Source organism: Haematobia irritans, chromosome 4 (genome assembly GCF_050003625.1).
Source record: "Haematobia irritans isolate KBUSLIRL chromosome 4, ASM5000362v1, whole genome shotgun sequence".
Taxonomy (NCBI): Eukaryota; Metazoa; Arthropoda; class Insecta; order Diptera; family Muscidae; genus Haematobia; species Haematobia irritans.
In genome coordinates, this window is record NC_134400.1 from 32,384,278 (window position 1) to 32,409,702 (window position 25,425).

General features: G+C 35.0%; 1 protein-coding gene across 1 annotated transcript in view; it reads left to right on the forward strand.

Moving 5' to 3' along the window:
• The window catches only part of Cpr76Bc (Cuticular protein 76Bc), a 76,895-nt gene that overhangs the window by 30,766 nt on the left and 20,704 nt on the right, over positions 1 to 25,425 (forward strand). The gene's annotated exons all lie outside the window — the stretch shown is intronic.

Sequence of the window (25,425 nt, forward strand, 5' to 3'; positions counted from 1 at the left end):
CGGACACCATCGCCAAATCGACCCAGTTTAATTCTAAGACTATGGATATACTAAACTGAGGAGTATACAAATCATCGGGTTTACATCACAAAGAGGTCAGCTGACCACCAATGGTCGCTCCCCGGCCATATATAGTGGGGTTCAAAATAAATGCCGAAAATTATCGAGAAAATTCCCCAAAAGTTAGTATTGAAGCCTTGAGCAGACTCAGTTCGCGTCAACCAAGAATGGCTTAAAAAATGAGGTTAATTGCATTTTTGCTACCCTACAATGACCACCAAAATCTTCAGTTCTCAATCCGTTGCACTTTTGCGCTTTGGTCATTTTAGAGAATGAGGTTGGCACTACAAATAGCAAAGTGTCGATGATCTGAAGACGGCCTACGCGGAAGATGTGCCATAATAGCGAAGAGCCAATTTCGTGTATCGTGTGATGGCTTTGTCGGCCGTTTGAGAGTCAGAGTTCATGCCAAAGGTTCATGCCAATTCATACAAATTTAAACGTAATGTTATATCCGACATTTATTGCATTTGAACAATGAAATTAAAACAAGTAACATATATATGACCGTAAGTTTGGCCAGGCCAAATATTATGTACCCTCCACCATGGATTGCATAGAAATTTGTACTAAAGACTGTCATCCACAAAAGAATTACTTGGGATGCGGTAACACTTGCCAATGGCAAGGTATCTTAAAACTTCCTAACACCGTCTTCTAAATTGCAAGGTAGTCCATTCGTAGTATATATTAAACTAAAATAGGCCGATTAAATACGTCTATAATTAAGTTTGACAAAATTTTTTATAGAAATAAAATTTTGATAAAAGTTTCTATAGAAATAAAATTTTGACAAAATTTTCTATAGAAATAAAATTTTGACAAAATTTTCTATAGAAAATAAATTTTGACAAAATTTTCTATAGAAATAAAATTTTGACAAAATTTTCTATAGAAGTAAAATTTTGACAAAATTTTCTATAGAAATAAAATTTTGTCAAAATTTTCTATAGAAATAAAATTTTAACAAAAACTTCTATCGAAATAAAATTTTGACACAATTTTCTACAGAAATAAAGTTTGACAAAATTTTCTATAGGAATAACATTTTGAAAAAATTTTCTATAGAAATAAAATCTTGACAAAATTTTCTATAAAAATAAAATTTTGGTAGATTATTTTTGGCTCGAGTGGCAACCATGATTATGAACCGATATGGACCAATTTTTGTGTTATTGGGGATCGGCTATATATAACTATAGACCGATATGGACCATATGTACCCTCATGGATTGCATAGAAATTTGTACTAAAGACTGTCATCCACAAAAGAATTACTTGGGATGCGGTAACACTTGCCAATGGCAAGGTATCTTAAAACTTCCTAACACCGCCTTCTAAATTGCAAGGTAGTCCATACGTAGTATATATTAAATACGTCTATAATTAAGTTTGACAAAATTTTTTATAGAAATAAAATTTTGTTAAACGTATCTATAGAAATAAAATTTTCACAAAATTTTCTATAGAAATAAAATTTTGACAAAATTTTCTATAGAAATAAAATTTTGACAAAATTTTCTATAGAAATAAAATTTTGACAAAATTTTCTATAGAAATAACATTTTGACAAAATTTTCTATAGAAATAAAATTTTGTCAAAATTTTCTATAGAAATAAAATTTTAACAAAAACTTCTATCGAAATAAAATTTTGACACAATTTTCTACAGAAATAAAGTTTGACAAAATTTTCTATAGGAATAATATTTTGAAAAAATTTTCTATAGAAATAAAATTTTGACAAAATTTTCTATAGAAATAAAATTTTGACAAAATTTTCTATAGAAATAAAATTTTGGTAGATTATTTTTGGCTCGAGTGGCAACCATGATTATGAACCGATATGGACCAATTTTTGTGTTATTGGGGATCGGCTATATATAACTATAGACCGATATGGACCAAATTTGGGATGTTTATTAGCGGCCACATACTAACACCACGTTGCAAATTTCAACCGGATCGGATGAATTTTGCTTCTCCAAAAGACTCCGGAGATCAAATCTGGAGAACGGTTTATATTGGGGCTATATATAATTATGGACCGATATGGACCAATTCGTGTCCATATCGTGTTTGTTAGAGGCAACATACTAACACCACGTTCCGCATTTGAACCGGATCGGATGAATTTTGCTCCTCCAAGAGGCTCCGGAGGACAAATCTGGGAATCGGTTTATATGGGGGCTATTTATAATTATGGACCAATATGGACCAATTCTTGCATGGTTGTTAGAGACCATATACTAGCACCACGTACCAAATTTCAACCGGATTAGATGAATTTTGCTCCTCCACGAAGCTCCGGAGGTCAAATCTGGAGAACGGTTTATATGGGGGCTATATATAAGTATGGACCGATATGGACCAATTTTAGCATGGTTTTTAAAGACCATATACCAACACCATGTACCAAATTTCAGCCGGATCAGATGAAATGTGCTTCTCTTTGAGGCTCCTCAAGCCAAATCTGGGGATCGGTTTATATGGGGGCTATATATAATTATAGACCGATGTGGACCAATTTTTGCATGGTTGTTAGAGACCAACACCATGTACCAAATTTCAGCAACATCGGATGAAATTTGCTTCTCTTTGAGGCTCCGCAAGACAAATCTGGGAATCGGTTTATATGGAGACTATATATAATTATGGACCGATGTGGACCAATTTTTGCATGGTTGTTAGAGACTATATACCAAAACGATGTACCAAATTTCAACCGGATCGTATGAGTTTTGTTCCTCCAAAAGGCTCCGGAGGACAAATCTGGGGATCGGTTTATATGGGGGCTATATATAATTATGGACCGATATGGACCAATTTTTGCATGGTTGTTAGAGACCATATACCAACACCATGTACCAAATTTCAGCAAGATCGGATGAAATTTGCTTCTCTTTGAGGCTCCGCAAGCCAAATCTGGGAATCGGTTTATATGGGGGCTATATATAATTATTGACCGATGTGTACCAATTTTGTATGGTTGTTAGAGATTATATATATATATATATATATTCAGACGGATCGGATGAAATATGCTTCTGTTAGAGACTCTGCAAGCCAAATCTGGGGATCGGTTTATATGGGGGCTATATATAATTATGGACCGATGTGGACCAATTTTTTACATGGTTGTTAGAGACTATATACCAACACGATGTACCAAATTTCAGCCGGATCGGATGAAATATGCTTCTGTGAAAAGAAAAATAACAGATTCCAATCTCCAAAAGACTAACAAGACATATGTTTCATTGCTGACTAAGACAAATTTCCATAGTCTTTCGGATAGATCTGGCGAAGTGACATGATTCAGTTTGCGTCTTATATCTTAATTTCCTATGGAAATCGCATACGAGAATTATTCCTCCCTATGTCCTTGTGTGTCCTCATATTTAGGTAGCATAATCTATCATATTTTTTCAGTGTAGGTATTATGAAAAAATTTAGCAATTCTAAACTTGCATTTTCTTGCCCTTAAGAATACGCACATTTGGAATCTAGATCATTTTCAACAATAGAGTGTAGCATTAATGCATTTTGGGACTATGGCTATAGAATGAAACGCATGGCATTTGACAACAATAACAGATAGTAAGACTGTCATGGACCTCTATGGAATTTCGAATGGGGCTATATTTCATTTTAAAATTCAAAGAACCCACCAAAAAAAAAAAAAAAACACGAAAGAATAAAACTGGCAACAAATGCAAATAAAAGGTTCAATATTTCGCCGTTACAATCCCACATTATGTCAATGTCTTGATCCGATTATGTCCGTTAACATGTTTTTGACATAGAAATGACATTTTTATTTATAGTCATCGTCATCATCGTCGTCGCCGTTGTCGTTGTCGTTGTCATATTTAAATTCTATTCAACAATTATGCAACGGTTTTAGCCTATAGACGCGCATAAATACTCAAACGGAGGGGGTGTCAATTGCGTATGAATGATACCAACCAACATATTCACATTGTTTACTATGTAAATTGGTCTGTTAACAAAACTCACAGTTCATTTACACCTTTCAAATTTGAAATGAAAGAACAACTTGAGAAAATTGATTTTTTTGCGGCCGCAGTAGCCATATTTTTAGAATTGTGCCAACAAAACAAAAAAAAAACAATTTTAAGATTCTTGAATAAAATGGATTTTCTTGTTTTCCGAGAATGTGGTTTGACAGTCAATTTTGACAATTTCATGTTGGCTATCATGTTGGAAAATTATTATTTTTTTCAATATTAAATTTATTTTTAGCCCTCTCGGAAGAGAGAGAGAGTCTAAATATGTAGTATAACCACAATATATGTATTTGCAGGAAACTAGTTTATTATTATTACAATTCATTAATAACACAGCTAATGGAAGCTCTTCCAAAGGCACAACTTTAAAAGGACTTCCAAAAATGTCCTCCCAAAGATGTTCTTTATTTTAACAGCACAAGAAGTTCATTTGAGTTAATTTTTTTATAACTCACTTTTTTAAAATTTTTAATGGAAAACAAGTAAGGAAAGTCTAAAGTCGGGCGGGGCCGACTATATTATACCCTGCACCACTTTGTAGATCTAAATTTTCGATACCACATCACATCCGTCAAATGTGTTTGGGGCTATATATAAAGGTTTGTCCCAAATACATACATTTAAATATCACTCGATCTGGACAGAATTTGATAGACTTCTATAAAATCTATAGACTCAAAATTTAAGTCGGCTAATGCACTAGGGTGGAACACAATGTTAGTAAAAACAAGTAAGGAAAGTCTAAAGTTGGGCGGGACCGACTATATTATACCCTGCACCACCTTGTAGATCCACATTTTCCGATCTGGGCAAAATTTGTTAGACTTCTATAAAATCTATACACTTGGTTTATAAATTAGGCAATAAACATTGATTTCACTAAATAAGAATAAAATCAAACAATACCAACATTTTATTTCTATTTATTGTGTATGCTCTTAATTATTGATATTGGACTTATATTGCGAACTCGACTTTGATCACAAAAATGTGTTCACAGACAGACGGACGGACGGACGGACAGACGGACATGGTTATATCGACTCAGGGAACCACCCTGAGCATTATTGCCAAAGGCACCATATGTCTACCTCGTCTCCTTCTGGGTGTTACAAACATATGCACTAACTTAACAGGGTATTAGTTCCACAGTGTGGCGCAGGGTATAAATATGGGAAACATTTAAATCTGAAGCAATTTTAAGGAAACTTCGCAAAAGTTTTTTTATGATTATCGCTCGATATTTATTTATTTATTTATTAAACTTATAGTAAATATAAGAATAATAGAGAGAAAATCTAGCATTAGCTACTAAGGCTATCAGCTAAAAATTTTAGAAAACAATTTTAGATTGGAAATTTGATGGTAGATATGAAATTAAAAATTATATTTATATTATCTGCTGTTGTAGATTTTAGGATGTCCAATCCTTTATTGTCGAGTATAGTGGTGTGTCGGTGGGTGAGATGAGAACAGTTTTTTAAAATATGAGATACTGATAAGGTATTTCCACATTTAAGGCAGTTGTTGTTCACGTTGACTTTCATAAGATGTTGATGCGTTGAAATAGTATGACCCATCCGTAGTCGGGAAAAAATTCGTGTTTTCGATATATATGTATTTGATGGTAAGGAAAATTACAGTCCTATTTACAAGTTTTCGACTAAGCAGAGACGATTTTAAAAGAGACCAGTAAGGAAAGTCTAAAGTCGGGCGGGGCCGACTATATTATACCCTGCACCACTTTGTAGATCTAAATTTTCGATACCATATCACATCCGTCAAATGTGTTGGGGGCTATATATAAAGGTTTGTCCCAAATACATACATTTAAATATCACTCGATCTGGAAGAATTTGATAGACTTCTACAAAATCTATAGACTCAAAATTTAAGTCGGCTAATGCACTAGGGTGGAACACAATTTTAGTAAGAAAATATGGGAAACATTTAAATCTGAAGCAATTTTAAGGAAACTTCGAAAAAGTTTATTTATGATTTATCGCTCGATATATATGTATTAGAAGTTTAGGAAAATTAGAGTCATTTTTACAACTTTTCGACTAAGCAGTGGCGATTTTACAAGGAAAATGTTGGTATTTTGACCATTTTTGTCGAAATCAGAAAAACATATATATGGGAGCTATATCTAAATCTGAACCGATTTCAACCAAATTTGGCACGCATAGCTACAATGCTAATTCTACTACCTGTGCAAAATTTCAACTAAATCGGAGTTAAAAATTGGCCTCTGTGGTCATATGAGTGTAAATCGGGCGAAAGCTTTATATGGTAGATATATCCAAATCTGAACCGATTTCAAGCAAATTTGGCACGCATAGTTACAACGCTAATTCTACTCCCTATGCAAAATTTCAACTAAATCGGAGCAAAAAATTGGCCTCTGTGGGCAAATGAGTGTAAATCGGGCGAAAGCTATATATGGGAGCTATATCTAAATCTGAACCAATTTTGCTGATATTTTGCAAGTTTTTCGAGACTCATAAAATATTCGGATGTACGGAATTTGAGGAAGATCGGTTGATATACACGCCAATTATGACCAGATCGGTGAAAAATATATATGGCAGCTATATCTAAATCTGAACCGATTTTTTCCAAAATCAATAGGGATCGTCTTTGAGCCGAAACAGGACCCTATACCAAATTTTAGTACAATCGGACTAAAACTGCGAGCTGTACTTTGCACACAAAAATACATCAACAGACAGACAGACAGACAGACAGACAGACAGACGGACAGACAGACAGACGGTCATTGCTAAATCGACTCAGAATTTAATTCTAAGCCGATCCGTATACTAAAAGGTTGGTCTATGATTACTCCTTCTTGGCGTTACATACAAATGCACAAACTTATTATACCCTGTACCACAGTAGTGGTGAAGGGTATAAAAATGATGGTATTTTGACCATTTTTGTCGAAATCAGAAAAACATATATATGGGAGTTATATCTCAATCTGAACCGATTTCAACCAAATTAGGCACGCATAGCTACAATGCTAATTCTACTCTCTGTGCAAAATTTCAGCTAAATCGGAGTAAAAAATTGGCCTCTGTGGTCATATGAGTGTAAATCGGGTGAAAGCTATATATGGGAGCTAGATATAAATCTGAACCGATTCCAATCAAATTTGGCACGCATAGCTACAATGCTAAGCCTACTCCCTGTGCAAAATTTCAACCAAATTGGGCAAAAACTCTGGCTATTAGAACCATATTAGTCCATATCGGGCGAAAGATATATATGGGAGCTATATCTAAATCTGAACCGATTTCAATCAAATTTTTCACACTTATCTGCACTACTAAATGTACTCCTAGTGCAACATTTCAAACAAATTGGGCCAAAACTCTGGCTTCTAGGACCATATTAGTCCATATCGGGCGAAAGATATATATGGGAGCTATATCTAAATCTGAATCGATTTCAATCAAATTTTGCACACTTGACTATACTACTAATTGTACTCCTAGTGCAAAATTTCAACCAAATGCGGCCAAAAATCTGGCTTCTGGGGTCATATAAGTCCATATCGGGCGAAAGATATATATGGGAGCTATATCTAAATCTGAACCGATTTCAATCAAATTTTGCACACTTGACTATACTACTAATTGTACTCCTAGTGCAAAATTTCAACCAAATGCGGCCAAAAATCTGGCTTCTGGGGTCATATAAGTCCATATCGGGCGAAAGATATATATGGGAGCTATATCTAAATCTGAATCGATTTCAAACAAATTTGGCACGCATAGCTACAATGCTAAATCTACTCCCTGTGCAAAATTTCAACCAAATTGGGAAAAAACTCTGGCTTTTAGGACCATATCAGTCCATATCGGGCGAAAGATATATATGGGAGCTATATCTAAATCTGAACCGATTTCAATCAAATTTTGCACACTTGACTATACTACTAATTGTACTCCTAGTGCAAAATTTCAACCAAATTCGGCCAAAAATCTTGCTTCTGGAGTCATATAAGTCCATATCGGGCGACAGATATATATGGGAGCTATATCTAAATCTGAACCGATTTCAATCAAATTTTGCACACTTGACTATACGACTAAGTGTTATGTTTGTACAAAATTTCAAGCAAATCGGTATAAAACTCTGGCTGCTGGGTCCATATTAGTGCATATCGGGCGAAAGATATGGGAGCTATATCTAAATCTGAACCGATTTCTTCCAAAATCAATAGGGTTCTATTCTGACCCAAATTAGGAACATGTGCCAAATTTGAAGGCGATTGGACTTAAATTGCGAGCTAGACTTTGATCACAAAAATGTGTTCACAGACAGACGGACGGACGGATGGACGGACATGGTTATATCGACTCAGGGACCCACCCTGAGCATTATTGCCAAAGACACCATGTGTCTATCTCGTCTCCTTCTGGGTGTTACAAACATATGCACTAACTTATAATACTCTGTTCCACAGTGTGGCGCAGGGTATAATTAAAATTTGTTTATACCCTCCACCATAGGATGGGGGGTATATTAACTTTGTCATTCCGTTTGTAACACATCAAAATATTGCCCTAAGGGCTCTACGAAATAACGCCCCAATGAAATAAAGCCTCAAAGAGAAAATGAAATAAGGCCCCAAAAAAAAGAAATAACACCCCAAAAAATGTTGTTTTTGTTATCTGTATAAAACTTTGGGGCCTTATTTCATTTTCTCTTTGGGACTTTATTTCATTGGGGCGTTATTTCGTAGAGCCTGCCCTAAGACCCCATAAAGTATATATATTCTGGGTCGTGGTGAAATTCTGAGTCGATATAAGCATTTCCGTCCGTCTGTTGAAATCACGCTAACTTCCGAACGAAACAAGCTATCGACTTGAAACGTGGCACAAGTAGTTGTTATTAATGTAGGTCGGATGATATTGCAAATGGGCCATATCGGTCCACTTTTACGTATAGCCCCCATATAAACCGACGCTCAGATTTGGCTTGCGGAGCCTCTTGGAGGAGCAAAATACATCCGATCCGGATGAAATTTGGTACATGGTGTTCGTATATGGTCTCTCACAACCATGCAAAAATTGGTCAAAATCGGTCCCTAAATTATATATAGCCCCCATATAAACCTATCCCCAGATTTGGCTTGCGGAGCCTCTAAGATAATCATATTTCATCCGATCCGGCTGAAATTTTGTACATGGAGTTGGTATAACAACTATGCAACAATTGGTCCACATCGGTCTATAATTATATATAGCCCCCATATAAACCGATCCCCCGATTTGGCTTGTCGAGCCTCTTGGAGGAGCAAAATTCATCCGATTCAGTTGAAATTTGGTACGTGGTGTTAATATATGGCCTCAAACTCCCATGCCAAAAGTGGTCCATATCAGTCCATAATCATATATAGCTCCATATAAACCGATCCCGAGATTTGGTTTTGGAGCCTCTTGGTGGAGCAAATTTCATCCGAGTGAGTTGAAATTTGGTACATTGTAAAGGGTGATTTGTTAAGAGCTTGATAACTTTTTTTTTAAAAAAACGCATAAAATTTGCAAAATCTCATCGGTTCTTTATTTGAAACGTTAGATTGGTCCATGACATTTACTTTTTGAAGATAATTTCATTTAAATGTTGACCGCGGCTGCGTCTTAGGTGGTCCATTCGGAAAGTCCAATTTTGGGCAACTTTTTCGAGCATTTCGGCCGGAATAGCCCGAATTTCTTCGGAAATGTTGTCTTCCAAAGCTGGAATAGTTGCTGGCTTATTTCTGTAGACTTTAGACTTGACGTAGCCCCACAAAAAATAGTCTAAAGGCGTCAAATCGCATGATCTTGGTGGCCAACTTACCGGTCCATTTCTTGAGATGAATTGTTCTCCGAAGTTTTCCCTCAAAATGGCCATAGAATCGCGAGCTGTGTGGCATGTAGCGCCATCTTGTTGAAACCACATGTCAACCAAGTTCAGTTCTTCCATTTTTGGCAACAAAAAGTTTGTTAGCATCGAACGATAGCGATCGCCATTCACCGTAACGTTGCGTCCAACAGCATCTTTGAAAAAATACGGTCCAATGATTCCACCAGCGTACAAACCACACCAAACAGTGCATTTTTCGGGATGCATGGGCAGTTCTTGAACGGCTTCTGGTTGCTCTTCACTCCAAATGCGGCAATTTTGCTTATTTACGTAGCCATTCAACCAGAAATGAGCCTCATCGCTGAACAAAATTTGTCGATAAAAAAGCGGATTTTCTGCCAACTTTTCTAGGGCCCATTCACTGAAAATTCGACGTTGTGGCTCGTTAGTAAGTCTATTCATGATGAAATGTCAAAGCATACTGAGCATCTTTCTCTTTGACACCATGTCTGAAATCCCACGTGATCTGTCAAATACTAATGCATGAAAATCCTAACCTCAAAAGAATCACCCTTTACTAGTATATGGTCGTTAACAACCATGTCTAACTAGTCCATATCGGTCTATAGTTATATATATATATATCCCTCAGATATATCGATTTCTAATCACACAAAAATTGGTCCATATCAAGTTCATAATTGTATATAGCCCCCATATAAGCGACCCCCATATTTCAATTCTGGCTCTCTACGTACCGTACAAAAAGTCCATATCGATTCGTAATTATTTGTAGACTTAACTATACATAACTTTTTTGTCTAATATATACCACGTATGGACTAACTCACAATTTAGAAAACGATGTTAAGAAGTTTTAAGATACCACAACCCAAGATTTCGATTGTGGATGACAGTCTTTCGTAGAAGTTTCTACGCAATCCATGGTGGAGGGTAAATAAGATTCGGCCTGGCCGAACTTACGGCCGTATATACTTGTTTTGTTTAATATATTCCCCGTATGGACTAACTTACAATTCAGAAAACGGTGTTAAGAAGTTTTAAGATACTTTGCCATCGGCAAGTGTTACCTCAACCCAAGTAATTCGATTGTGCACGGACGAAAAATACTGTTTTCATATGTTTGGATGTAAAAATTATATGTTTGGAATTCAATTTTTTTAACACAATATTTTTCAGTGCAAGCGTATAATGTTCATAAACTTGTATAATATGTTTGTGTCATATATGTTAATATGTTAGAACATATTATGTTTGAGACATAAAATGTTTGTAAATATAATATGCTATGATGCAAACAATTATTAATTTAGAAATAGCCTATAAACATATATGTGTTTAGAAAGAGAGACCTAGGAGGTATGCTGCAAGTAAAATAATGGAAGTAACCAATTGGCGCCTTAAAAATATATCCACACAGAGAAAATTTCATTAAAATTTTTTCTACCAGTGTATGCCATATGAAACATAATATGTTTGAAAAATACAAACAATATTTTGTTTGGACCAATCCTGAAAATATATATGCTTGAAGCAAAATGTGTTTGGGGTATATGTTACAGGAGCGACTTTTTTGAGGGTGTGGATGACAGTCTTTAGTACAAGTTTCTATGCAATCCATGGTGGAGGCTACATAAGATTTTTAATGGAAAATTAATTTTTTTTTGTTTCAAATAGGCTTAAAAGAGATTAAGAATTAATAAAATAGTACAAATTATTTAAATTTTGTTAAAAAAAAATGCTAAATCCTTTCTAGAAAAATTGCGAAATTTTGAAAATATTTGATGTCGAACGTTCCAGACAAGCGTTATAATGCATTAAAAATCATAAAATTTTTTTTATAATGCATTGATGAATGATATGACCAACACGTTCCTTCGATATCTTTAAGGCCTCTGCTATCTCGATCAGCTTCATTTTACGGTCATTCAAAATCATTTTGTGGATTTTTTGATGTTTTCGTCGGTAACCACCTCTTTCGGGAGTCCACTGCGTTTACCGTCCTCCGTGCTCATTTGGACCACTTTTGGCATGGTTGTTAAATATCATATACTACTACCACGTACCAAATTTCAAGCAGATCGGATGAATTTTGCTTCTCCAAAAAGGCGCCAGAGGTCAAATCTGGGGATCGGTTTATATGGGGGCTATATATAATTATGGACTGATATTAACCAATTCTTGCATGGTTGTTTGATACCATATACTAACATCACGTACCAAATTTCAACCGAATCGGATGAATTTTGCTCTTCCAAGGGGCTCCGGAGGTCAAATCTGGGGTTCGATTTATATGGGGCCTATATACAATTATTGACCGATTTCGACCAATTTTTGCATGGGTGTTTGAAGCCATATATTAACACCACGTTCCAAATTTCAAATGAATCAGATGAATTTTGGTCTTCCAAGAGGCTCCTGAGGTCAAATCTGGTGATCGGTTTATATGGGGGCTATATATAATTATGGACCGATGTGGACCAATTTTTTCATAGTCATTAGAGACCATATACTAACACCATGTACCAAATTTCAGCCGGATCGGATGAAATTTGCTTCTCTTAGAGGCTCCGCAAGCCAAATCGGGGGATCGGTTTACATGGGGGCTATATATAATTATAGACCGATGTGGTCCAATGTTTGCATGGTTATTAGAAACCATATACTAACACCATGTACCAAATTTCAACTGGATCGAATGAAATTTGCTTCTCTTAGAGGCTGCGCAAACCAAATCGGGGGATCGGTTTATATGGGGGCTATATGTAATTATGGACTGATGTGGACCAATTTTTGCGTGGTTGTTAGAGACCATATACTAACACCATGTACCAAATTTCAGCCGGATCGGATGAAATTTGCTTCTCTTAGAGCAATCGCAAGTAAAATTTGGGGGTTCGTTTATATGGGGGCTATACGTAAAAGTGGACCGATATGGCCCATTTACAATACCATTCGACCTACATCAATAACAACTACTTGTGGCTAGTTTCAAGTCGATAGCTTGTTTCGTTCGGAAGTTAGCGTGATTTCAACAGACGGACGGACGGACATGCTTAGATCGACTCAGAATTTCACCACGACCCAGAATATATATACTCTGTGGGATCTTAGAGCAATATTTCGATGTGTTACAAACGGAAGGACAAAGTTAATATACCCCCCATCCTATTGTGCAAGGTATAACAAAAAAACTTTCTATCGGAGAACTGCAGCTTCTACGCTAAGCAAACTTCGCATACGTATTTTAAGGACATGAAATATTTGGTCACGACAAATTTGTTTTCAGTATAGTGTAGTAAAAATGTTCTCAAATTTTTATTTCTAAAGATAAATTTGTCAATATTTTATTTTTATAGAAAATTTTCTCAAAGTTTTAGTTTTCTAGAATATTTTCTTAAAATGTTATTTGTATCGAAAAATTTCTCAAAATTTTATTTCTATAAAAAAATTTTCTCATAATTTTTTTTTCTATAAAAATTTTTTGCTTAATTTTATTTCTATAGAAAATATAGAAAAATATCCAAAATTTTATTTCCATAGAAAATTTTCTCCAAATTTTTTTTCTAAAGATCGGCTAGTACATCAAAATTTGAAATTTGAGTAACATTGGTTAATAAATAAGAGTACTATGGCCAAATTTGGGAAAATCGAGCGATGCATATATATGGAAACTATATCTAAATCTGAACCAATTTGCATAATATTTTGCGGGTTTGATTAATACCACAAAAGGTTACCTTGTGCAAGATTTGAATAAGATCAGTTAAGAATTGAGGCCTGTATGGTCAAACATAAGGTTATTAGGGGCGAATTTTTCAAAATCGGGTGATACATATATGTAAGCTATATCTACATCTGAACCGATTTCGATGAAATTTTTCACATATAGTTAGTACTATAGAGGACTGGATCTAGCCAACTTTTAGTAAGATCGGTTAATAAATAAGGGTTCTATGGCCAAATTTGGGAAAATCGGGCTATACATATATATGGGAGCTATATCTAAATCTGAACCGATTTCGATGATTTTTTGCACATATAGTATAGTTGGCTAAGATTATATTTAGCCAACTTTGAGTAAGATCGGTTGATAAATAAGGGTTTTATGGCCAAATTTAGAAAAATCGGGCGGTACATATATATGGGAGCTATAGCTAAATCTGAACCGATTTCGATGATTTTTTGCACATATAGTTAGTACTTTAGAAGATTATATTTAGCCAACTTTGAGTAAGATCGGTTGATAAATAAAGGTTTTGTGGCCAAATTTGGGAAAATCGGGCGATACATATATATGAGAGCTATATCTAAATCTGAACCGATTTGGATGAAATTTTGCAGACTTGAAGGGCGATGGAAAGGATTACCTTTTGCCAAATTTGGTGACGATCCATTTGAAAAAACGCGCAACGTGACCCCATTTGTCGAAATCGGGCGATACATATATATGGGAGCTATATCTAAATTTGATCCGATTTCTTCCAAATTCAATAGCGTTCGTCCTTGTGCCCAAAAACCTCTCTGTACCAAATTTCATCAAAATCGGTTAATAATTGCGACCGGAATCCTGTGAACAACAAATACATGGACAGACGGACGGACGGACGGACGGACGGACACCAAGGGCTAGATCGACTCAGAAGGTGATTCTGAGTCGATCGGTATATATTTTATGGGGTCTAAAATCAATATTTCTGGTAGGCACATTTTTTGGCCGATCAAACTTATTATACCCTGACCACTATGAGGTTTAGGGTATAATGAGGAGAGGAGTTTTTTCAAAATGTACCAAAACATGAAGAATTCCACCAAACAGTAAAAAATCTACTATATTTGGTAGAACACTACCAATTGTGTTAACCATGATTGCAAATGGTCCATATTTAATTTCCAGAGCCTCTTGGAAGATCAAATTTCATCAAAATCGACTGAAATTTGGTATGCAATGTTGGTATATGCCCTCTAACAATTAAGCAACCAGGAGCCTCTTGGAAGAGTAAATTTCAACCGATACTGTTGAAATCTGGTACGTTATGTAGCCATAACAACAATGCAAACAAATGACTCACAATTATATCTATATATATATAAGTCCCATGTAAACCGATTCCCACATTTCTCTTCCGGATCCTCGTAGAAGCTCAGATTTCTATCTATCCAGATGTCAATATATATTCTCAAAATTCATCCTCTAGGAGTATGCATTTTACGCCTCCTAGAGGAGCCAAGTTGAAATTTGGTATGTGATAATGTTCTAATAACCTTCCAAACATTGGTCCATAAAGGTTAAATAGACTCCTCCATATATAAAAACGACAACGTTTTTATCTAATATAGATTTCATATGGACTTACTTACAATTAGGAGACAATATTAGCTATTGTTAACATAATCCAAGTGTATCGATTGTGGATGGCTTTAGTAGAATTTTGCACGTAGTCTTGGCCTTCGTGGTATCGTGGTTTATTAAGAAAATCAAAGTATACGTAAACTTTTTTTGCTTACTGTATAATAAAGAAGTAGAGCCATTATTTCTCAAAGACACATTTTTGCGTAGAAACATGTATGATACTGTACGGTAATATAGTATACAATATCAACATTATTATTATTATTATTAGTATTTGGAATTCAATTTAACGAAAATAAAAACAAAAGCTTATACTGATTTGGCTTACAAGACAATTACTATAATTAGTGTTTACAAAAAGGTTACCAAATATATGTATTGAACACAAAAAAATATAAACTTAATTGCTATTTAAAGACTTTAGTAGTTATGTTGAAAAAAAACCGGATAGAGGAATAAAAAATGAACGAACGGATGCCAAACCGGTAGAAGGCGACTCTTATGGACCAAGCCAAAATACAAAAATTTCCAGCAGACATAAATGGTCTTACCTTTCTGTTACCATTTTCAGAAGATTGAATGACAAGTTTGTTTAATATTCTTTCGCTACTTGGCCGTAATCTCATAAAGTTGTCAATGAATGAACTAAAAGATAAAATTGAATGTATTTCAATTTTTATTAATTTATTTCAGAAATTTTTATTTAATGTGATTTAATTAAAATATTAATAATTTAATTTCGAATTCAATTAAAATTTTAAAGAACATGTCCTCACACAGTTTAGTAGGACAATCCCAAAGATAAATCCCCACGATCCGGTATTGGATACTCTCATAATAACGTATTCCATTTTGAGCATCGGAATCAAGAAAATATAGTAATTAATAAATAATATGAAAATTAAAAATTGCGACTGGAGTATCGGTGCAACAATTTCCCGCAGGGAAAATTTTGTCAACATTTTATTTCTATAAACAATTTTGTCAATTTTGTTAACATTTTATTTCTACAGAAAGTTTTGTCAAAATTGTATTTCTCTAAAAAATGATGTCAAAATTTTATTTCTATTAAAAATCTATAGAAAATTTTGTCAAAATTTTATTTCTATAGAAAATTTTGTCAAAATTTTATTTCAATAGAAAATTTTATCAAAATTTTATTTCTATAGAAAATTTTGTCAAAATTTTGTTTCTATAGAAAATTTTATCAAAAGTTTATTGCTACAGAAAATTTTGTCAAAATTTAATTTCTATAGAAAAATTTGTCAAAATGTTATTTATATTGGAAATTTTGTCAAAATTTTATTTCTATAGAAAATTGTATTCCTACAAAATAAATACTGAATTACATATCAGCCATCCTCTAGATTATTATCCAATAGAATTTTTGGGCCAACTCCACTCCAAAATTTGTCAATATTTTATTATATTACTACAGAAAATTTTGTCAAAATTTTGTTTCTATAGATAATTTTGTCAAAATTTTACTTCGATAGAAAATTTGGCAAAATTTTATTTCTATAGATAATTTTGTCAAAATTTTATTTCGATAGAAAATTTGGCAAAATTTTATTTCTATAAAAAATGTTGCCAAAATTTTATTTCTATAGAAAATTTTGTCAAAATTTTATTTCTATAAAAATTTTGTCAAAATTTTATTTCTATAGAAAATTTTGTCAAAATTTTATTCCTAAAAAAATAAAAATTAATTACATATCAGCAATCCTCTAGATTATTACCCAATAGTATTTTTGGCCAACTCCACTCCAAAATTTGTCAACATATTATTAATACAGAAAATTTTGTCAACATTTTATTTCTATAGAAAATTTGTCAAAATTTTATTTCTATAGAAAATTTTGTCAAAATTTTAATTCTATAGAAAATATTGTCAAAATTTTATTTCTATAGAAAATATTGTCAAAATTTTATTTCGATAGAAAATTTTGTCAAAATTTTATTTCGATAGAAAATTTTGTCAAAATTATATATCTATAGAAAATTTTGTCAAAATTCTATTTCTATAGAAAATTGTGTCAAAATTTAATGTGTATAGAAAATTTTGTCAAAATTATATATCTATAGAAAATGTTGTCCAAATTTTATTTCTATAGAAAATTTTGTCAAAATTTAATGTGTATAGAAAATTTTATCAAAATTGTATTTCTATAGAAAATTTTGTCAAAATTTATAGGAAATTTGATCAAAATTTTATTTCTTTTGTCAAAATTTTATTTCTGTAGAAAATTTTGTCAAAATTTTATTTCTATAGAAAATTTTGTCAAAATTTTATTTGTTGTTGTTTTTTTGATTTCAGCTTAAAATTATGCATTGACTAAACTACAAGTATAGCTTAACCAACAGAGGAAAAATATGCTTGTCAAATTTATTTGGGCAATGCTTTATAGACTGCAAGATGGTTGGATGTACAGCTGTTTCGGAATTACCACATTCCTCATCAGCATCCTCTACTTGCAGCAAAACTATCAACCAATTATCAGAATAAATTCGGGTAATTCATTCAACCCAAAGTGAAATACACTTGAACCTTCCGAAAAAAGGTTTGATAGTCGGCTACGGCCTAAACAAATTTGCAAGCATATCTCTTTTCCTTTGCCAAACTCAAATCATCGATTTGAATGTAGTTGGCTGGGTTTGTTTTTGAGCGTGATTCCTCTCAAAGACAATAAACTCTAGGAAGATAGGAAATTGGCTACTGAGGAGATCAAACCATTTACCGTGTTAGTTTCATACTCGAACCAAACGCGTATACGACAAGTATTGACATCAAAAACAATAAACTTGAGGAAGATAGGAAATTGGCTACTGAGGAGATCAAACCATTTACCGTGTTAGTTTCATACTCGAACCAAACGCGTATACGACAAGTTTTGTCATAGCATTAAAATGCAAATAAAAAGAAATTAAGTGCACGAAATAAATTTCCTTAAACGGGAAAATATAGTTTTTATGTTGTTGCCTAAAATTTAACATTATTTCATTAGGAAAATTAAGTTTTTCATTTAAAAAATAAAAACGAAAAACAAATAAAAAAATTACGAACATGTATGGAACTAACATGGTAAATGCAACATTTGGTATGACGCAAGCCAATTTCCTATCTTCCTCAAGTTTATTGTCTTTGATTGACATAGCATTAAAATGCAAATAAGAAGAAATTAAGTGCACGAAATAAATGTCCTTAAACGGGAAAATGTAATTTTTTGTTATTGCCTACAATTTAACATTGTTTCATTAAGAAAATTAAGTTTTTCGTTTAAAAAATAAAAACGAAAAAAAAATAAAAAAATTACAAACATGTATGGAACTAACATGGTAAATGCAACATTTGGTATGACGCAAGCCAATTTCCTATCTTCCTCAAGTTTATTGTCTTTGATTCCTCTATATCCATTCGTTTTGTTTTGTTATTGTTGGTTTTATTTTTTTTTTCCTTTAATCATTGTTGTTGTTTTTGATTTCAGCTTATTTCTATAAAAAATTTTGTGAAAATTTGATTCCTATAGAAAATTTTGTCAAAATTTTATTTCTATAGAAAACTTTGTCAAAATTCTATTTCAATAGAAAATTGTGTCAAAATTTTATTTCTATAGAAAATTTTGTCAAAATGTGATTTCTATAGAAAATTTTGTGAAAATTTTATTTCTATAGAATATTTTGTCAAAATTTTATCTCAAAGAACATTTTGTGAAAATTTTATTTCAATAGAAAATTGTGTCAAAATTTTATTACTACAGAAAATTTTGTCAAAATTTAATTTCTATAGAAAATTTTGTCAAAATTTTAGTTCTATACAAAATTTTGTCTACATTTTATTTCGATAAATAATTTTAACAAAATTTTATTTCTATAAATTATTTTGTCAAAATTTAATTCTATAGAATATTTTGCCAAAATTTTATTTCTATAGAAAATTTTGGTAAAATTTTTCTAACATATCCGACTTTTGTATATAGTGGGCAAATACAAATACATTTTTTAAATAAAAAATATATAAAATTTCACCCATGGCTATTTTAAACAGCTTGTGCTTACATATTTGTCGAAAATTACTGCAGATATGCAATACAATTATTTTAAGACCCTCAAATCCTCCAATTAATATCGATTACTTGTGGGACCCAACCGAAGGGATCAACACAACACACACACATATGAACTCCATAAATCCTTTAAGTATAACGACAACATTATGAATAAAATATGGATTTTGAGGTTGTGTCCAGCCGTACACAGCACAAATTATGAAATTATTTCGAGCCATATTTATGACAGCCAAAAATATTATCGATTAACGCTTGAATGCCAACACCACCCTCTCTGTATGGCAGCAGAAGTTGTATATCAATGATTTTATTAATGTTACCACATTATGTGTTTAATAACGAACTAATTAAAATTAATTACACAATATTTTATGTGGCAGAGTGATACAATGAAATGTGTTAACTCATAATACTGTAAATGGTATTCAGATATAGTTCCAAATAGAATGAAACGAAAAATGAGCTATAGGCGGGTGGAGTTGGCATAAAAATACTATTATTAATAATCTAAAGAATTGCTGATATGTAATTCAACAATATAAAGTGATATATTTACATATACATATTTCAACCGTCGAACTGAACGGACGTGTTTTTTAATTGCGGATTATTTCATCGTACTAGGTACCTATTACGAATTTCACTTGTGGTGGAAAATTAAACCACCATGCAGCGAAATTCAAAGTCATCCACTGGGTTGCTAAATTCAGGGCCCAGTGGACGGGTATCGACTGAAGTTATAAATTTGGGCAGTGACCAAGAGTCAGGCCCAATTAGTCGACCTGTAAACGGGTCGACAGGTGGCAACACTTTGGCAAGTCGAACCTTTTCTAAGGTAACGACATCAAATGGAGGTAATCCCTCACGAAAGAGATTCAAGGAACGCAGAAATGCTTTGTTTATCCTAAAGAAATTAGGATCTGTCGACCCAAGCACGTTGTCGGCTAAGCAAAGCGATTCCTTAAAATGGGCTCAAGGAATTCTTGAAGCTGGCAAAAGTGAGCGATCACCGGATGAACTGCCATCCTCTAAACGGGATCAAAGATCGTTTGCATCAGTTGCAAAAGACTGCCTTATGATGGCTATCGTTAATAAAGGAGCATTGGACGGTATGGTTCCAAAGCAAAAATGGGGGGGGGGATTGGTAACGCGATGTCTGGTGTCTACTCAGAGGTGCGAAATGAGTTTCCAGGACCAAGTCCTCGACGGCAAGATGCTGAATGGTATCAAGGACGATATAAGTTAATATCATTTGCGGACCAGAGGTCTATGGATTGATGCTAAAAAAATTAGGATCTGTCGACCCAGGCACGTTGTCGGCTAAGCAAAGCGATTCCTTAAAATGGGCTCAAGGAATTCTTGAAGCTGGCAAAAGTGAGCGATCACCGGATGAACTGCCATCCTCTAAACGGGATCAAAGATCGTTTGCATCAGTTGCAAAAGACAGGAGCATTGGACCGTATGGTTCCAAAGTAAAAATGGGGGGGGGGGATTGAGAACGCGATGTCTGGTGTCTACACAGAGGTGTGAAAAAAGTCTCCCGGACCAAGTCCTCGACGGCAAGATGCTGGATGGTATCAAGGACGATATAAGTTAATAGCATTTGCGGACCAGAGGTCTATGGATTGCTTTAAAACTGATTTGATGCTAATTGGTGAAGTTTGGGAAGGAGCCGCTTTGAAGTTAGTCGACAGAAAAGACATACCGGCTAAACCTAGAGCACATGCATGGATACCGGCAAACCCTCCTGATCCTGAGTCAATACTAGAGAGACTAAAAGAATGTAACCCAGATCTTCCAGCCGCCGATTGGAAGGTTGGTCGTTTGGATGAGGTGGATGGACCAAGACGACATGCGGTGTTTATATTAAACATAGAGTCGCTGCCACATCTAGCCCAGACCCAAGGACGTGTAAGTTATGGCTTTCATGATATCCATATAAAGGTATACAAAAGCGATCAACCAAAGGATTCCGAAACGACCAAGCCTCCGGTAGAGTCAGAAGAAGAAAAATCTTGCGAAGCCGAAGGAGACATAAAAACTGCAGACATTGACGAACATCGTATGTGGGAAGTCCCAGATTTCACTCCTGATATCTGCTATAACGGGTCGCTGCCTGATAGGCGATTTTGCAAAAACTATTGGTGCGAAGTATAATGACTATTGTATGAGCTGTCATGATGCGGAGGAAAAGGAATCAATAAAACACCTCTTGTGTGAGTCCTGCATTTTGTGTAAGGCGTAAGCAAATTTTAGGGGCATATAGCTTCAGATTACTGGCGGACCTGGAAAACGTTAACTTAAGCAGTCTGCTAATGTTTTTGGAACAATCTGGTTGGTTTAACAGAAGCAAATAATCGAGAACGTTCAACGGTTAAAACTAGAAGTGCCCATATGTAATAGGTACTTTTAGTTAATGTGGTATCACAATGGACTGAATAGTCTAAGTGAGCCTGAATCTTAATCGGGCTGCCACTTTAACCTAACCTAACTGAACCGCGGGTTGTTGCGAGAGTCACCGAGATCTGTGAAGAGGAAGTCCTTGATGACTCAATTGAAGCGGCTGATGTGACGGTGTTTGAAAATTTGGATGGTTCTACGGTTCCTCCAGATAAATCTTCACCATTGTAAGACCGCTTGTGCTGCCTTAAAAGTTCTCCTGATAAATGGAGACATAGATATAGTTCTTATTCATGAACCATACATATATAAGAACAAGATTTGTGATTTAACCACTCCGGGTTTCAAACTTTTGCATAATACCGGTAACGACATAAATCGAGCATGTATAATTGCTAAAAACGAACTAAACTTGTTTCTGCTTCCTTCATTGAGCAATGCAGACACTGTCGTAGCCAGTCTAGAGATATCCAAATGCAAATACTGGGTATATTCGGTCTACATGGGACATGATAGGGAGATGCCTCCATGTGCCGTTAAGACCTTAGTTGAGGACTCACTGAAAACAAAGACGAAACTCATTATGGGATGCGATGCGAATGCGCATCATAGTATATAGGGAAGTAGTGATACTAATGCAAGTGGAGAGTCACTAATAGAGTTTATTTGACGTACTAATCTGGTAGTCTGCAACAAGGGAAATGCCCCAATCTTTGTCACTAAAAACAGGCAAGAGGTTTTGGACATCACCTTGGCCTCGCAAGAACTGAATGAAATGATATCTGAGTGGCAGGTTTTAAGTGAACACAGCTTCTCATATCATCGCTACATCAGTTTCAAATATGATGTTCATACCACCAAGACCATATTTCCGCCAAATGCAAGGAAAGCTGACTGGAATAGGTATAGGGAATCGTTCAATATGATGATACCGGAAATAACAGGCACAAATATGAGAAATGTGCAAGATATCGAACACGCAGTGGAGCGTATTACTAAGGCCTTCAAAATCTCACTGAAAGCATGCCCTAGAGGGAAGCTAAGGGGGATAAATCGACCACCATGGTGGTCTACGAAGTTAAGTAATATGAGGAAATCCTGCAGGCAGCTCTTTAACAAAGTCCACCAGAGCTCCTGAGGATTAGGATGCTTACAAGAAGAATCTGAGAGGATACAAGAGAGAACTGAGAAAGGCACAGCATAACTCTTGGAATGTTTACTGCAGCAGTATACGTCCGAGGCTTCTACTACGAAAGGTACTAGCATCCACCAACTCCGCTCCAGGTTTCATTAAAGCATCGGAGGGCAATTGGACAACGTCCAGTAAGGAGACGCTGGAGGTACTATTGGACACACATTTTCCTGAAAATCAGACGGTTGAACCATGTTCTGGCAGTGCCACAGTGGACATTTCCCATCGAGGAAATTGTATCGGAATCTAGAATAAAATGAACGTTAAATAGCTTTCGGCCATTCAAATCCCCCGGACCTGATGGAATTACTCCGGCGGAGTTACAAGCAGTGACTGAAAGAATTATGACCTGGTTGACGGTGATATATAAAGGATGTATAAACTTAGCATATATTCCAGAAAAGTGGAGAGAAACAAAAGTCGTCTTCATACCTAAAGCGGGAAAAGCCTCTCACTCGAGTGCGAAGGATTTCCGACCAATCAGCTTATCCTCATTCCTACTTAAGACTCTGGAGAGGATGATAGACATTTATCTTAGAACTAGCGTCGATTCAAGTTTGCTCTCGAAACGACAGCATGCATACTCGGAGGGCAGATCTACTGAGACCGCTTTGCATGAACTAGTTACCTTTATTGAAAGCTCACTATTTGTCAATGAATACACAATCGTGGCGTTTCTAGGGGGCATTGAATAACGTCCATAACGTCCATTAAATGGACTGGCAACTCTGAATGTTGATCCAGGTATACTTAGGCTGCTACACGAACTGCCAATGAGGAGACGTATTTCGGCCACACTAGGACAAGCAAATATACAAAGGTATGTGAACAGAGGCACTCCCCAAGGAGAAGTTCTATCACCTCTTTTTTGGAATGTTGCCATAAACAACCTTCTGGTTTCCCTAGAAAAAGAAGGGATAAAAGTGGAGACATACGCAGACGATGTGGCTCTAGCAGTCAGGGGAAAATTCCTATCCACAATCATATACAGAGATCCCTCCGGATGACTGAGAAATGGACGAAAGAGAATGGCCTTGGAGTAAATCCTGCAAAGACAGAATTAGTCATGTACTGCAAAGATCGCAAAACTCCCACGGTTAAGCCCATATCCTTAGGGGGTATTGAAATTCCCTTTAGTGAGTGTGCAAAATACCTTGAAGAAAGAACGAGAAAAGCCACGGTAGCTTTGTACTCGTGCAAAAGGCAATAGGAACAAGCGGCCGTAAGTTCGGCCAGGCCGATTCTTATGTACCCTCCACTATGGATTGCACAGAAACTTGTACTAAAGACTGTCATCCACAATCGAATTACTTGGGTTGCGGTAACACCTACCGATGGCAAGGTATCTTAAAACTTCTTAACACCGTCTTCTCAATTGTAAGTTAGTCCATACGGGGTATATATTAAACAAAAGAGCCGATTAAATACGTATATAATTCAGTTTGACAAAATTTTCTATAGAAATAAAATCTTGACAAAAATTTTGTATAGCAATACAATTTCGACAAAATGTTCTATAGAAACAAAATTTTGACAAAACTTTCTATAAAACTAAAATCTTGACAAAATTTTCTATAGTTATAAAATTTTAACAAAATTTTCTATAGTAATAAAATGTTGACAAAATTTACTGTAGAAATACAATTTTGGTAGATTATTTTTGGGGATCGGCTATATATAACTATAGACCGCTATGTACCAATTTTGACATGGTTGTTAGCGTCCATATACTAACGCAATGTACCAAATTTCAACCGAATCGGATGAATTTAGCTCATCCACGAGGCTCCGAAGGTCAAATCTGGGGATCGGTTTATATGGGGGCTATATATAATTATGGATGGATGTGAACCAATTTATGCATGGTTGTCAGCGGCCATATACTAGCGCAATGTACCAAATTTAAACCGGATCGGGTGAATTTTTGCTCTTCCAAGGGGCTCCAGAGTTAAAATATAGGGATCGGTTTATATGGGAGCTATAAAGGGTGACACGGTCAAAATTTGGTCAAGGGAAAACGCGTGTAAATCGGTAAAATCGTTTATTTAAAAAATCTAATTAAATTTCTTTTTCAAGTTCAATTAGTATAAAATTGAGGAAAAATATTCAGTTAGGCTTTCGCTTTTCCAAATCCGAATTGCCGGGCCTCACGCTTGACACCTGCCATCAGATTTTATACAGCCACCTTGTCCACCTTCTTCGCCGTAGAAAGCCAGTTTGCCTTGAACTGCTGCTCGTCCTTAGCAGTTTTTTTGGTCTTCTTTAGGTTCCGCTTGACAACAGCCCAGTATTTCTCAATTGGGCGGAGCTCTGGCGTGTTGGGAGGGTTCTTGTCCTTGGGAACCACCTGCACGTTATTGGCGGCGTACCACTCCAAGGCCTTTTTACCGTAATGACAAGATGCCAAATCCGGCCAAAACAGTACGGAACAACCGTGTTTCTTCAG